Source organism: Oryctolagus cuniculus, chromosome 9, assembly GCF_051225735.1.
Source record: "Oryctolagus cuniculus isolate XC-2025 breed Fujian yellow rabbit chromosome 9, ASM5122573v1, whole genome shotgun sequence".
NCBI classification, from domain to species: Eukaryota; Metazoa; Chordata; class Mammalia; order Lagomorpha; family Leporidae; genus Oryctolagus; species Oryctolagus cuniculus.
The window spans coordinates 90,329,904-90,342,956 of record NC_142875.1 but is presented as its reverse complement, the minus strand read 5'-3'; the positions used below and the strand labels follow the sequence as shown (position 1 = coordinate 90,342,956).

At 55.8% G+C, this 13,053-nt stretch overlaps 1 long non-coding RNA gene across 1 annotated transcript; it reads left to right on the top strand.

The window, feature by feature from the left end:
- Positions 1–2,880: 2,880 nt before the first annotated feature.
- On the top strand, positions 2,881–12,380 carry LOC138843839 (uncharacterized). Its single transcript, XR_011378892.1, has 2 exons — positions 2,881–4,324; positions 6,420–12,380. It is a non-coding gene; the product is annotated as an uncharacterized LOC138843839 (long non-coding RNA).
- The last annotated feature ends 673 nt before the right edge of the window (positions 12,381–13,053 follow it).

The following is a 13,053-nucleotide window of genomic DNA, read 5'->3' as shown; positions in this document are numbered from 1 at the left end:
ATTCCAGGTGCCAGCCGGGCAGGGCCACTGTCTGGGGTCCTTGGTGCCAGCAGGGCAGAAATGGCCAGGGGGGCACAGGTCACCAAAGGGAAGTCCCTCCTGGAGGAAGAGGGATCTGTCCAGGCTGAAAAGCTGAGGGCAGGGGCTTTGCTCCATAAATGTCCCTTCCTGGCCTCCCTGAGCCTCCTTCTAAGGAAGCTGACCGGGAGGTCAGTGTCCCTTTGCGGTCTCCTCTGGGAATTTAACTTTTTGGGAAAACGAAAAATGTTAAATTGTTTTTCAGTCAAAACAATCTCAACTATTGTTATACAGCTTTAATTGTGGTAAGGGACACCCATGTACCCATCTATGTATCTATCTACCATCTGTCTTTATCAATCTATTTATCGATTATTTATCCATCCATCATCAATCATCTAAGCAATCAATATGCATATCTGCCATTTATCACCTACCAGTCATCTACATAGCAAACAGCATTCCCACATGACACAGTTAACCATCGCCTAGTATCCCCCAGGTTGATCTGCTGTGTCTCTGTCTGGTTACTTTCCCATTACTGGTCCTTTGTGTTGTTTTCTTTATGAAAATTTGCAGTATTTTGAACATTTTTCTTCCATTCAGGTTCTCTCCCAAGTTGGAATTATTATTACATTGATGTCTGAGAGTTTTGCAAGGAATTCTAGGCCCCAGGCTGCTGCAGGGGGCGTGGACTCTGCCCGATATCGATGTAGTGGGTGGCTCCAGCACGTGCCTGGACGCTCCCTGGTTAGTGAATGCACAGGGTACCCACATGGCATTGCTTCCTGTGACTTTTCCTAGCTGACATCACACCATTGATATTCCTCCCCCTTGCAGGGGAGCCTGCACATCAGCCACTGGGCCCAGCATCTCCTCATTACCCAGGTTTACTGCCTGCATTTCTCTGCTGCTGGAATTTCAGTCCATCTTTGCCAAGCTGCTCTGCCTCCACCAGGCCAAGGGCAGGATCTGGTCCCTCTCTGGAGTCCTACTCACCGGGGATGCGATGGTGGAGCCAGGCCCACAGTGATAGCCAGGGTTGCACAGCCCTTGGGGCTTGGTCAGACCAGTCCTGCCACAGAAAGCCCCAGGGGGGCACATCTGGCAGTCCTCCAGGCGGGCAGCCCCAGGAGCCTCTCGGAAAGTACCCTGGACAGGGAGAAGGATCCACTGAGGTCATGATCCTGAGGACAGAGTGGGACTGCCACTGGGCAGCCCAATCTCTCTCTTGGGGGGGGGGCAGTGAAGCAGGCTCATCCACTCCCCTTGGACACATAGTGGGAGGAGACAGGTTAGTTCTGTCCAAGGACAGCCCCCATGACACACACATTAGGGAGGACAGACAAGTCCACAGACCCTAAGTGCTGGACTGCAAAATGCCCACCCAGTGAGGAATGCTGTAATTAGAACTGCTGCCCAGCAGACCCCGGCTGGCTGCAGGGGACAGGGCCCCAGCTGCAACTGCACAGGGAGAAGGGGGTGTCACAGCTGGGGAGGCTGCCCCCGCAGGAAGCTCCACCTATGCCTGCTCTCCCAATCCCCTGAGCCCCTCCACCTCCCTCTTCCCTTCCTCCCATAGGGGTAGGGTCCACTGCTCTCAGGACCTCTGGTCAACCTCCCTATCAGAAACCAGCTGCAGGAACATGAGTGTGGTCCTCCCACACATGGTGGAGCTGGATGTGGCCGTGTCAGAGCAGAGGGATGCCCGGCTGAGGGGTCCAGAGCCTTCCCATGTGGAAACCCAGACCCAGCTGCAGGGCCTGTGGGCGGTCTCACCTGGGGGCAGGGGATGGACAGTGGGCCGGGGGCTGGGCAGTAGTGCCCAGGAGGACACGCCGTGGGACCTGCCATTCTCGTTCGGTTGCAGAGATTTCCTCCTGGGCAGTCCTGGCACTGGAGACTTCCTGGACCCTGGAACGGGGTTGGCCATCAAGCTTCTAGATAGATTCTGGCCAGGGACGGGGCTCAGGAATGTGTGAGTGTGAGTTGGGATTTGCTGGCTAGGCCCTGAGTTCTGTGTGGGCACCTCCCTCCTGAGGAAGGCAGAGGCTGGAGGAACCAGGTGCTCTGAGAGCATCCAGCTTGGTCAAGGATTACTGCTGCCTGGAGGAGGGGGGCTTGGGATTGAGACACTGAGAGTCCACGAGTTCAGGTCACTTTGTGCAATCACCAGGTCCCTCCATAAAGAGAAGCTGGGCATGAGGTTGCTAGCAGAACAGTGTGGTATTTATGTAATGCGACTTCCCCTAGAAACAGAAATGCAGGCACTCTCATTTCAATTGTGCAGGAAGCAGGTGTAGCTGGGCAGTGGAGAAGACTCCCATTGTTCCTCTAGGCCTGCACATAGTAGGCTCCTCCTCATTTTTTAGTCCCTGGTGTTAGGGGGTAAAATGAAGGTTTGATGTCCCCACCACCTGTAACTTCCTGCAGAGGGAGCCAAGGGTGACACCCACCTCAGGCAGGATCAACACAGTGACACTGCCTGGGAGGCAGAAGTCAGCACAGGAAGCTTTGTGCAAGTTCCGAGGAGGTCTCTGAGACCCCACCCAGGACCCTTCTTTCCTGTCCCTGGCCACCAGTGGGCAGGGTGTGATGCGGCTGTAGGTGAAGTCCAAGCCAGGCTGGGGCAGCTCCCTCCTGAGCAGAGAGCAGTGCTACCTCTGTCCAGAGTCCCTGTCATGGGGTGGGTGGACGTGGACATGGTCCTGCACAGCTCCCCAGGCCACTCCAGTCCTCCCTCTTTCCCATCCTTTCAGGAGAAGCATTTTCTCCCCCACACCCACGATGGATCCCAGGCTGGCCCAGGAGGAGATTCCACACCAGTCTTCCCACTCCCTCCCCTCTGGCTGGAGGAAGTGGCTGGGGGTCTGCCCAGGCCCTAGGATCCTCCTGGAGGTGACAGTCCCTCAGTGGCATGCTGTCTGCTAGCCTGGAGCTGAGCTCAGGGGAGTCACCGACATGGCTATATCCTCCCTGGCGTGGGCTCCCCAGGGAACTCTCTTTTCTCTCTTGCCCATAGGAGCCTCCTGGGCCCTCTGGGGATGGATGTGTCTCAGGCACACTTACAGAGAAACTGCCAGCATGGCAGGGCTGTGGCATGACGGTTCCTGGCTCAGGACAGTGGTGACCCTCGGGGCATGGGGCACAAGCTGCGGCCATCCTCGCACCTGCTCCTTGGCAGTAGGTTCCCCTGGAGGAAGAGCAGAGTGTCACAGCCTTGGCAGAGGTGGAGCCCTGTCACAAGGGTTGCCCTGTCTGCAAGGTCAGGGGTCCTCCCTACCCCAGCCTCCCCTCAGTGCCCCTCCCCCATGCCCCTTCACTGGCCCTGGGGGGTCAGGACTGTATCCAAGACACGAAAACCAGGCTAACTGGCTCCTGCTGAGTTTCCTGGGCTTCTCCTTGCTTCTGCTCTCCTCTTGGTGTTTGTCTCTGTCTCTCTCTCTTTCTGTCTTGTGTCTGTTTCTATCTCTCCGCCTCTGTCTCTGTGTCTGTCTTTCCCTACTCTGACCTATTTGTAAGGCGTCTTTCTATGACAAGGCAGTCGGGAGACGCATGCTGGGCCTGTTGTTCATGCTGCAAATACCCCACTCCTTGCCGTCAGCCTGGCGGTTTGCTCATGAAGCCCAGGCAGGGCTGTGGTGTGAGGTCCTGTTTCAGTCTCTGCCTGCTCTGCTTCACCCTTTCTGCCTTTCTGCCATGCTGAGGTTTCGCCATTCTCTCAAATTCAATACATATCCCTTACATTGTCTGATTGTGTGTTTTTCCCCGTTGAAGTCTATCTATACTTGATATAAAATTTATTTTGATGAATGCTATTTCTACTTTTTTTAAGATTTGAGGGGGCAGAGAGACAGAGCGGGAGAGCTCCCACCTGCTGATTCCCTCCCCAAATTCCCACCATAGCCTGGGCTGAGCCGAGAACTCAGTCCACGTCTTCCACATGGGTGGCTGGGACCCAACCTGAGCCATCCCCTGCTGCCTCCAAGGATCTGCATCAGCCTGAAGCTGGAGGCAGGGGTCAGAGGTGCGCATTGAGCCCAAGGGCTCCCCCTGTGGGAGGTGGGCACCTTTGCTGCTAGGACAAATGCACCCCTGTTTTCACCTTTTACATGAAGAATGTGGATGGTTTTTCTTAAAAACAAAACTCTGAAGCCTTCTTTTTGCCCAGAGGAACAGAAGGCACATCTGAATGAAACAGTCGAATCCACAGAGAATGGCAGAGCTCTGCTGAGCACTGGGAAGCACAGGCCTGAGGTGCTGGGCTCTGGGCTGGCAGCTGAGGGACAGCTTCCTCATCAGGCAGGTGAGTGGACAGGGTGGTAGGAGGATGCCCTTCCCACCCAGCCCCGATTCTGGCCATCAGTGAAGGCAGAAGGGCACCTCGTGCCTTGCCCAGCTCCTGCAGCCCAGGCCAGGTTCTTGCTCCTTCAGTATGTGGGTCATGGTGGTGCCCGGCACCTGCTGCACCTGGAACCCTGGCCTAGCTCAGACCATTCCGGAGGTTTCTGCTTCCACCAGGCTGCTGTGTCCTACAGGCAGGCTGGGTGCACCCCTCTCTATACATTTCTGGAACAGAGTTGGGCTATGGTGGGGACGCGAGGGAAGATGAGGACTTGGCTTCCGGACAGCCCCAGTGCCTGGGCTCTCTTACCGTGGGCAGGGCACGGGCTCTGTGGTTCCATCAGGGCAGAATGCTCCTGGGGGGCAGGGTGCACAGTCCTCCAGCTGGGCACTGCCTGTCTTGGGGCTGTAGGTGCCTGCAGGACAGAGGAGCTGGGTGCCCAACTTTGTGCCTGCTTCAGAGAGAGGAAACATCAGAGAAGGGAGGGGGCTCAGACCTGTGTAGGAATGGCAGGAGCAAGGGGCCTGCTCCCCTGAACCCATCCACAGGACCCACCCTTGTCTGGGCTGAGAGGCCCCATGGTCCCCTTCAGGATGCCAAGCCTCAGGGTGCTCAGCAGCTGGCATGGCCCCTCCAGTCTCATGCTGCTGGAGACCTGCTCCTTCCATTCCTCCTCCTCCCAGGAGGCCTTAATGCCTCTCGCCTGCCACGTCATCTGCTGCAGAGGAGGGGATGGGCCAGGGGCATTCTCCTTTCACACCTCTGGCATTTGCCTGTGATCTTGCCCAAGTTAGAGCCCTAGTCCCTCATCCTGGGGACAGTAATGCCCAGCTCTGCTTGTCCCTGAGGTTTGCTTGGGCTCCACTGACACAGAACCAGCCCTTGGGACAGGGTGCACACTCCTGGCTCCTGGTCCATCCTGTCCAATTACTCCAGCTACCTAGGGGCCACTGGAAGTGGGTTGGCCCCTTGGTGCCTGGGGGACTGTAGTGGCCAGCTGGGCAAATATGAAGGAACAGCTGGGGTCCCTGTTTCCTACAAATGGACCTGGACTAGGCCCAGAGGGAGCTGACCTGCTCCAGCTACCTCCCCTGGCAGGTAGAAGGGACAGCAGTTGGAGCTTTGCGTTGGCTTGGGGTGTTGAGGGGTCAGCAGTTCCTCCCACCCCAAGGCTATTTCATTTGGGCAGTGGGAGGGAGTCGAGTGCAGAACTGGGCCTGTCCTCACTCCACAGTGGCCAGCTCCCATTCCATGCAGCCTCACTGTCCTGCACTTGGTTTGGCCTCACTCAGAAGCACAGCCCAGGGGTGGCTGTGATGGGAACTCTCCCATCTGCTCAAGCCCCTGTTTCCCCATCTGTAAAATGGGTTCATCACAACACCTGCTCTGAACCTGGCTGAGAGGACTGAATACCATGTTGTCTAAGGCGCCAAGGCTCTGAGCACAGGGCACACGACAAGCCTGGGAGAGCACCAATCTCACCACGAGCAGACCCTGGAAGAGGGGCAATCTCAGGCTGCCCAGCTCATACCCAACCTGCATGCCCCTGCCCTGTAGACCTATTCCTGCCCCACCTGCTTCCACATCTGGTTCTGCAGGCCCAGATGGGGAAGCTGCTGCCCTCAAAAGTGAAGCGAGTGTCTGACAGGGCTTGGTCTCTCATGCTCCGACCCCTGGGACCTGCAGGGTAGGCCCCTCCCCCTCAGGACTGTCCTCCTGGAGAGTCCAGTGTGCCTGGCTATCCTCTAGATAGCAGATCTGGGATGTGCCTGGCTTTCTTGTCTAAGCATCTGCTGTGCTCCTAAGAGCTCTGGGAAAGGCCTCCCCCACTCTGGATTCATTTCAAACCTTTCGTTTATTGGAGCACTGGGGCACTGTGCTGGGCAGGGGTCATGGAGAGCTCGTGGGGCCCCAGTGGCACACATGACCCCTGCATTGCTCCTGGCTCCCTGTCTCGCCACATGATCTCTCTCGCATGCTCTCTAATCACGATGCCATTAGACAAATGGGGCTTCTGAAACTGGGAGCTAAATGAACCCCTTTCCTTTCTTTATAGGTTTCCCAGCCTCAGGGACTTTGTCACAGCAATGTGAAACTGACCAAGGCATGGCTCCCGGTCCCTTCTAGCCCACCTGGATGTCATCAGGTCCCCCAGCCCAGTCTCTCTTACCTGGGGTGCAGGACCAGCAGCCAGGGCTGCAGCCCGAGAAGAAGTAGCCCACAGGGCAGAAGACACAGCCAGCATGCTGAGGGCTTAGCTTCTGTTCAGGGGGACACTGCTGGGGCACAAGGAAACCAAAGGGCAGCTGTGTTGTGACTGACACCCACACCGGACACTGCTGAATTGGAGCCTCCTCTCCGGTATTGGCCTTGTGAGTGTCTTTGTAGCTCCCTTAACCTGTCTGCTCCTCCAGTGCTTTCAAGAAAGGACATGACCTCCATATGTTGTGGGAGGAAGAGCCACTTACGTGGTCCGGGAGCTTTGAGGCTACATGGAGGTTCCTCCGTCTAGAATGTCTGGTAGATCTGCAGTGGCACACAGCAGGCACTGCCAGGACAGCTCTGACGACCCAAAGCCCAGCACCAGACACAGTGTGCAGCAGCGTCAGGTACATGAGGAACTGGCCAAGCCAAAGGGGTGGTCACATCTCTGCTGGCCCTGTATCTCCCTGGCTTCTCTTGCAACGGTGTGCCACGTGGCAATGGCAACTCCGAGTCTCCTGGCAGGTGCACAGGCATCACCTCATTGGTTCCCACAGCAGCCCTCCGTGTGAGCTGAACTTGCTTCCAGGTTTTACTGGCTAGGCACATCCCTGGGGTTTGGAGTCAGGTCGGGACAGGAGTGGAGGCTGCTTCCCAGGAACAGCATCAACACCTGACATACAGGTCAGGGAGTATGGGCTTGGTCCTGACCTCTACAGATTCGTCCTCTTCTGGAGTCATTCCTGCAACCCCCGCTGCCCCCTGCTACCCTCAGGAAGGAACAACTGAAAAAAGGAGCTGTCCCCATCCCCCTGCTCACCTGACAGTCTGTGCCGCTTGCAAGTCTTAGGCTCCCTCTGCATGTTCCCATGTGGTATGGCCACAGCCCTGTGGTGACAACGAGGCTGCTGTAAAGGCCAAAGGAGACTGAGGACTAGGAAAGGCCTTGCATACCAGAGAAATCACCCAGCTATGGGACAGCTGGGCCTGGGTGGCAGCAGAGATGGTCCTGTGACCCTCCCCTCAGTCAGGGGGTGCTGTTGCCCAGCTCACTGCCTGACCCTCTCTCTGCTGTGCCCACTAGGAATGGCTGGGTGGAGAAGGCCACTTGTCCCCAGTTGGACACATCAGAGCTGATGGTCAGTGCTGAGGGTCCTGGGGATAGGTCAGGACAAGCCCTGCCTTGGGGTGTGAGTGCACGCTCCCCAGACCAGGCTGACAACTGAAGGCTCACCCTGGGCCACTGGGGAGAAGGGGCAGGAGCTGTGGGGTCATGAGCTCAAGTGTGATCTCCACGAGGAAGCTCCCCAGCAGCAGCAGCCTTGACTGTGAGCAGAAGGCATCCTTTGGGGGCAATGCAGCTCGCCCAGGGAAGGACTTGCCCAGTTCGGGGACAGGAAGGAGGCAGAGCCCCACCAGAGCTTCCTTCTCCTAGTCCCTCTCTTCATCAAGTTCAAAATTTGCATAGACTGCTTCCTGCCCGGGCTCTGGGGTCTCAGGCCACCGTGGTCCTGGGCACTCATGGCCATCACAGAACGGACTTGCTGGGCTTTCCCCAGAGTGAGGGCAGTCCCATGCTCCCCCTTGCCACCCTCTTTCCTTTTGGGGCACAGTGGCTCCCCTTACTAGAAGCCTGAGGGGCACTGCAGGCGGTACCCAGCCATGGATGGTTGACCAGGCAGGCAGGCGACGAGGCACAGGCAGAGGCTGTCGGTCCCGCCTGGGGAGGAAATGTTTGCTGTCCCTGTGGAGTGCAAAGGAAGGGTATGAGTGCCCGTCTCCTGTTGTTGCAGAGCCCACTCTGCGACTGTGTCTGCCATGGAGCTGCAGCCCAGGAAAAGCCATGCCTGCACTGAGCAGTTACGAAAGCCTTGCCCACCCCAGAATGTGTGTGGCTGGTGCTGAGCAGGGCTGCCTTGGAGACAGTGGCATGGGTCCAGGAAGAGAAAAGCTCAGAGATCCTGTATCAAGGGCCACAGGTGAGAGAGGCCCCCCAGGACCCTGGAAACCTGATGCTTTGAGGAAGCCACAATGGCCCCTGTCTGCACCTGGCTCCTAGAATTTCTAGGAGCTCAGTGTGACATGCAGTCAGCACTACGGAAGAGCAGAGCTGACATTTCATCTGTCTGCACATTAGCCCTCTCATTTTACGTGGGGGAAAGTAGGCCTGGAGAGGGTGCAGGATGGCCAAAGCCATCTCGGGCCCTGGTCGGGGCAGGGGGATTGGCGCAGGCGAGGCTCTGAGTCAGGACTCCCAGTGGCCTGCAGTTTAGCCGGCCTGGGGTGCACATACCCCACCTGCTCCAGCCCTTCCCTCTTAAACCAAAGCTGTGCTGGCACTAAGGACTTCTTTGGGGCTGAAGGCCAAATAAGTGCTGCTTGAACTTGACCTTAGAACCACCCAGTACATCCTTAAAGGGGCACCTGGATATCCTGGGCTCTAGCTGGGAGGTTATGAGTTTGGGGAATAGACATACTTGGCTCAAATCCCAGCTCTTCCCTCAGCCTCAAGCTTTATCACGTTTGAAACTCCAACACAATCCCTACCTCTGAGAATTGTGGACTATACGTGAAAAGGAATTGTGGGCAATAAATCAAAGGATTATGTATATAATATTTGAGAGATTGTACAAAGTTCATGGAAATGCTTACGTAGAAAGGATTTCAAAACTTTTTGCACTAAAAGAAACTTATCTTTTAATTCTGCTTTCCATGAACTTTCTGATGTATCCTTGCAGTTTGAGAAAGCAAACGTGTTTCACAGGAGGCCCAGCGTGGTTCCCTGACACAATGGAGACAGAAGTCCCAGGGAGATATTAGGGCAAGGGGAAGCACTCAAGGCAGCCTGCCATTCAGGGCCCTGGGAGGAGGCACAGAGGGAGAGGAGGAGACCAGAGATGGAGATCCCTGAGAACCAGCAGGCAGTGTGCAGCAGGTGCTCCCCCTGGGACAGGGAGAGGGGAACAGAGAGACTCAGGAGAAGAGGTTGGTGGTACCTGCTCCTCCTGCCCCTGTTTCAGAGCACACCTGGAGGCAATGAACACCACACTTGAGCTTCTTCCCCGGCCCTGGCACTTACCAGTGACCTTGGCCAGGGGACTTACCTCTCTGAGCTGTGTCTTCATCACATCAATTGAGTAGAGCTGAGGAGTAGCTAACAGAATGTAGGTGGATCCCATACACAGCAGACATGCAGGGCGGTATTTGACTGACCTCATTCTTACTCACCTGTGCTGACAATGCCCAGCAGAGGGACCAGGGCCAGCCAGGGCCCAGGCTGTTCCATGTTGGAGCACCACCCAGGAAAAGCTGACCAGAGAACCTGCCGGAATCTAGGCTTGCCTGGTCTGGAGCATGTGACTCAGCCTGCTGCAACCTGACCCAGGAGCATAACACCCTCCCCCTGCAACACAAATACACACCACCATCCCAGAGGCCCCTGGGAGCTATGGCTTCCCTGAGAGCCAGGGTGTGGGGGTGGTGCTGCTCTCCCTTCCACTCCCCTGGCCTTGGGTCCATCCAGAAGAGCATGCCAGGGCAGACCGCCAGGCGCTGGTCCCTGGGGAGACCACAGCTGTGCGATACTGGAATTAACTTGTTCCCTTTCTGTCTTAATTTCCTTGTCTGTCAAGAGGCAGCGAGGAAAGAGGTCCCACTAGGGAGAGCCAGGGGAGTCCATACGCAGGCCCTCAGCATCAGTGAGGCAGTGGACAGTGAGAGAGAGAGAGAGAGACAGAGAGAAAGGTCTTCCTTTGCCGTTGGTTCACCCTCCAATGGCTGCCGCTGCCGCGGCCGGCGTGCTGCGGCCAGCGCATTGCACTGATCCGAAGCCAGGAGCCAGGTGCTTCTCCTGGTCTCCCATGCGGGTGCAGGGCCCAAGCATTTGGGCCATCCTCCACTGCACTCCTGGGCCATAGCAGAGAGCTGGCCTGGAAGAGGGGCAACTGGGACAGAATCCGGCGCCCCGACCGGGACTAGAACCCGGTGTGCTGGCGCCACAAGGCGGAGGATTAGCCAGTTGAGCCACGGCGCCAGCCCCCCTTTCTGTGTTAATTTCCTTGTCTGTCAAGAGGCGGCGAGGAGAGAAGCCCCTCTAGGGAGAGCCAGGGGAGTCTATACGCAAGCCCTCAATAAGACTCCTAGTCCATGCTTTGGTGCAGGATTGGGCACCCACTGTTTTTTCAGCAAGATAAAGATTGCTAAAATGAAAATGTAGAATCCACTATCTCTGAAATGAGAGGGTTTTATTGAGAGGCTACAGATGCTGGCCAAAATAAGGAACTGGGGCCAGCATTGTGGTGCAGCAGGCTAAGCCTGCTGCCTTCCAGGCTGTCATCCCTATGAGCATAGGTTTGTGTTCAGGCTGCTTCATTTCCAATCCAGCTCCCTGCTAATGCACCTGGGAAAGCAGCAGAAGATGGCCCAAGTGTTAGGGCCTGTGCCACCCACAAGGAAGACCTAGGAAGAGTTCTAGTCTCCTGGCTTCGACTTGGCCCAGTCCCAGCCATTGCAACCATCTAGAGTGAACCAGTGGACGGTACATCTCTCACTTGCTCTCCCCCTCTATCTTTGTAACTCTATCTTTCAAATAAATAATAAATGATTTATTTGCAAAAGACTAATAGAGGGTGCTTCTGGGACAAATTTTCTAAAACCACCAGCAACATTTGGAAAACCATTCATTGACTACAAAGCCAGGGTATTTAATAATGTAAATGTGATAAGAAAGCATAAATTGTTTACATTGGACCTACACTGGCTATGAGTGAGAGGGATGGGACAACACAAAGTGGGCCAAGTCCTGGGATGGGGGCGGTCCTGAAGGGGAGTTCTTGCTGCTGCTGGGCTCACTTGTTCTGCAGGCAGGATGTGGCACCACCACATGGCCGATCTCCAGCTGAGAAGAAAGGAGTGTGCAGCAACTTCATCTCGTCTTTCATCCTAAATATGTCTTTTTGATATAAACTCCATGTATTTCTTCCTTCTGCCCATTCTCAGGCCTGTGACTTAATGTAGGGCATCTCTGAATGGCTCTCCTGTCAAGAGCAAAAGACCCCTGTCCTAAGGGCTCACCTTACTGCCCCAGACTTGACCCCAGGGAACACAGCCAGCTGCCATTCCTGTGGCCCACAATGGGCCAGGCTCCAGGCTTGGTGTCTTCCCATTTGCAGTTCCAGGTACTTTCTCAGCAACTGCAGCCAGGGCTGTCATCTTGGTGGAGGCATCGCTGGTAGCTCAGCACAGGTCCTACGTGAAGCTGGGCTCACCCACTCACCTGGACGTGCAGTACCCAGGCATGGTTATAGATGTCCCTATCTTTTTAGGTACCAGGACAGCAGTCTTTGAAGCTGCCACATGGTAGTGGCCCCTCCTCTGTAGAACTCCCCAGAACCTGAGTCTGCTCACCCAACACACAGTATACGAATCACTGACACCAGGGTGGTGCAAGAAAGTATTTTGCAGTGTGGGGATCAAGAGTCGGGCAACTATCACTCAGTTTCCAAACTCTCTTACAGATTAAGGGTGGTGAATCTTATAGGTTAAAGTAGGGCTAGGAGTGGACATTTGGACGCACAGCTAAAATGCGAGTTAGGTTGCCTCCCTGCTCTGTTCCCATATCCAGCTTCCTGATGATATGCACCTAGTGCTGGCTCAGGAATGTGGGTCCTGGCACAGTCGGGGCTCTGGATGGAGTTCTTGGTTTCCAGCTTTTACTGGCCCATCTCTGGTTCTTGCGGGCACTGAGGAGTGAACACTCTTTGTTGTCTCTTTCTGTTTGTCTCTGTGCCTTGAAAATAAATACATTTTTTAAAAATTGTATTTAAATAGATTGAGCAGGGTATCGTAAGCTTCTGTGTGTCCTGGTTGGTAAACAGGGCTCGTGGCCTTCCTTGGAATGGTCAGGGAGAAGAGCGAAGCATGTTCTGAAGATTCTGGCACAGCAACATGGGCTCCTGTCTGACTGGGGTCTAGAGCAGACGGGGTATTTGTTTGATCAGGACCTGGAGTTCCTGTGAAGCCTCTCAGAACACAGTCCATCATCAGAATGTTAACTATGGAGATGGAAATTGAACTCTAGGATTTGCTTTTTAAAGATTTATTTGGAAGGCAGAGTGACAGAGAGGGAGACACAGAGAGATCTTCTACCTGCTAGTTCACTCTCCAAATGGCAGCAACAGCCAAGTCTGGGCCAGGCTTAAGACAGAACTAGGGGCCGGCGCCGCGGCTCACTAGGCTAATCCTCCGCCTAGCGGCGCCGGCACACCGGGTTCTAGTCCCGGTTGGGGCGCCGGATTCTGTCCCGGTTGCCCCTCTTCCAGGCCAGCCCTCTGCTGTGGCCAGGGCGTGCAGTGGAGGATGGCCCAGGTGCTTGGGCCCTGCACCCCATGGGAGACCAGGAAAAGCACCTGGCTCCTGGCTCCTGCCATCGGATCAGCGCGGTGCGCCGGCCGCAGCGCACCGGCCGCGGCGGCCATTGGAGGGTGAAC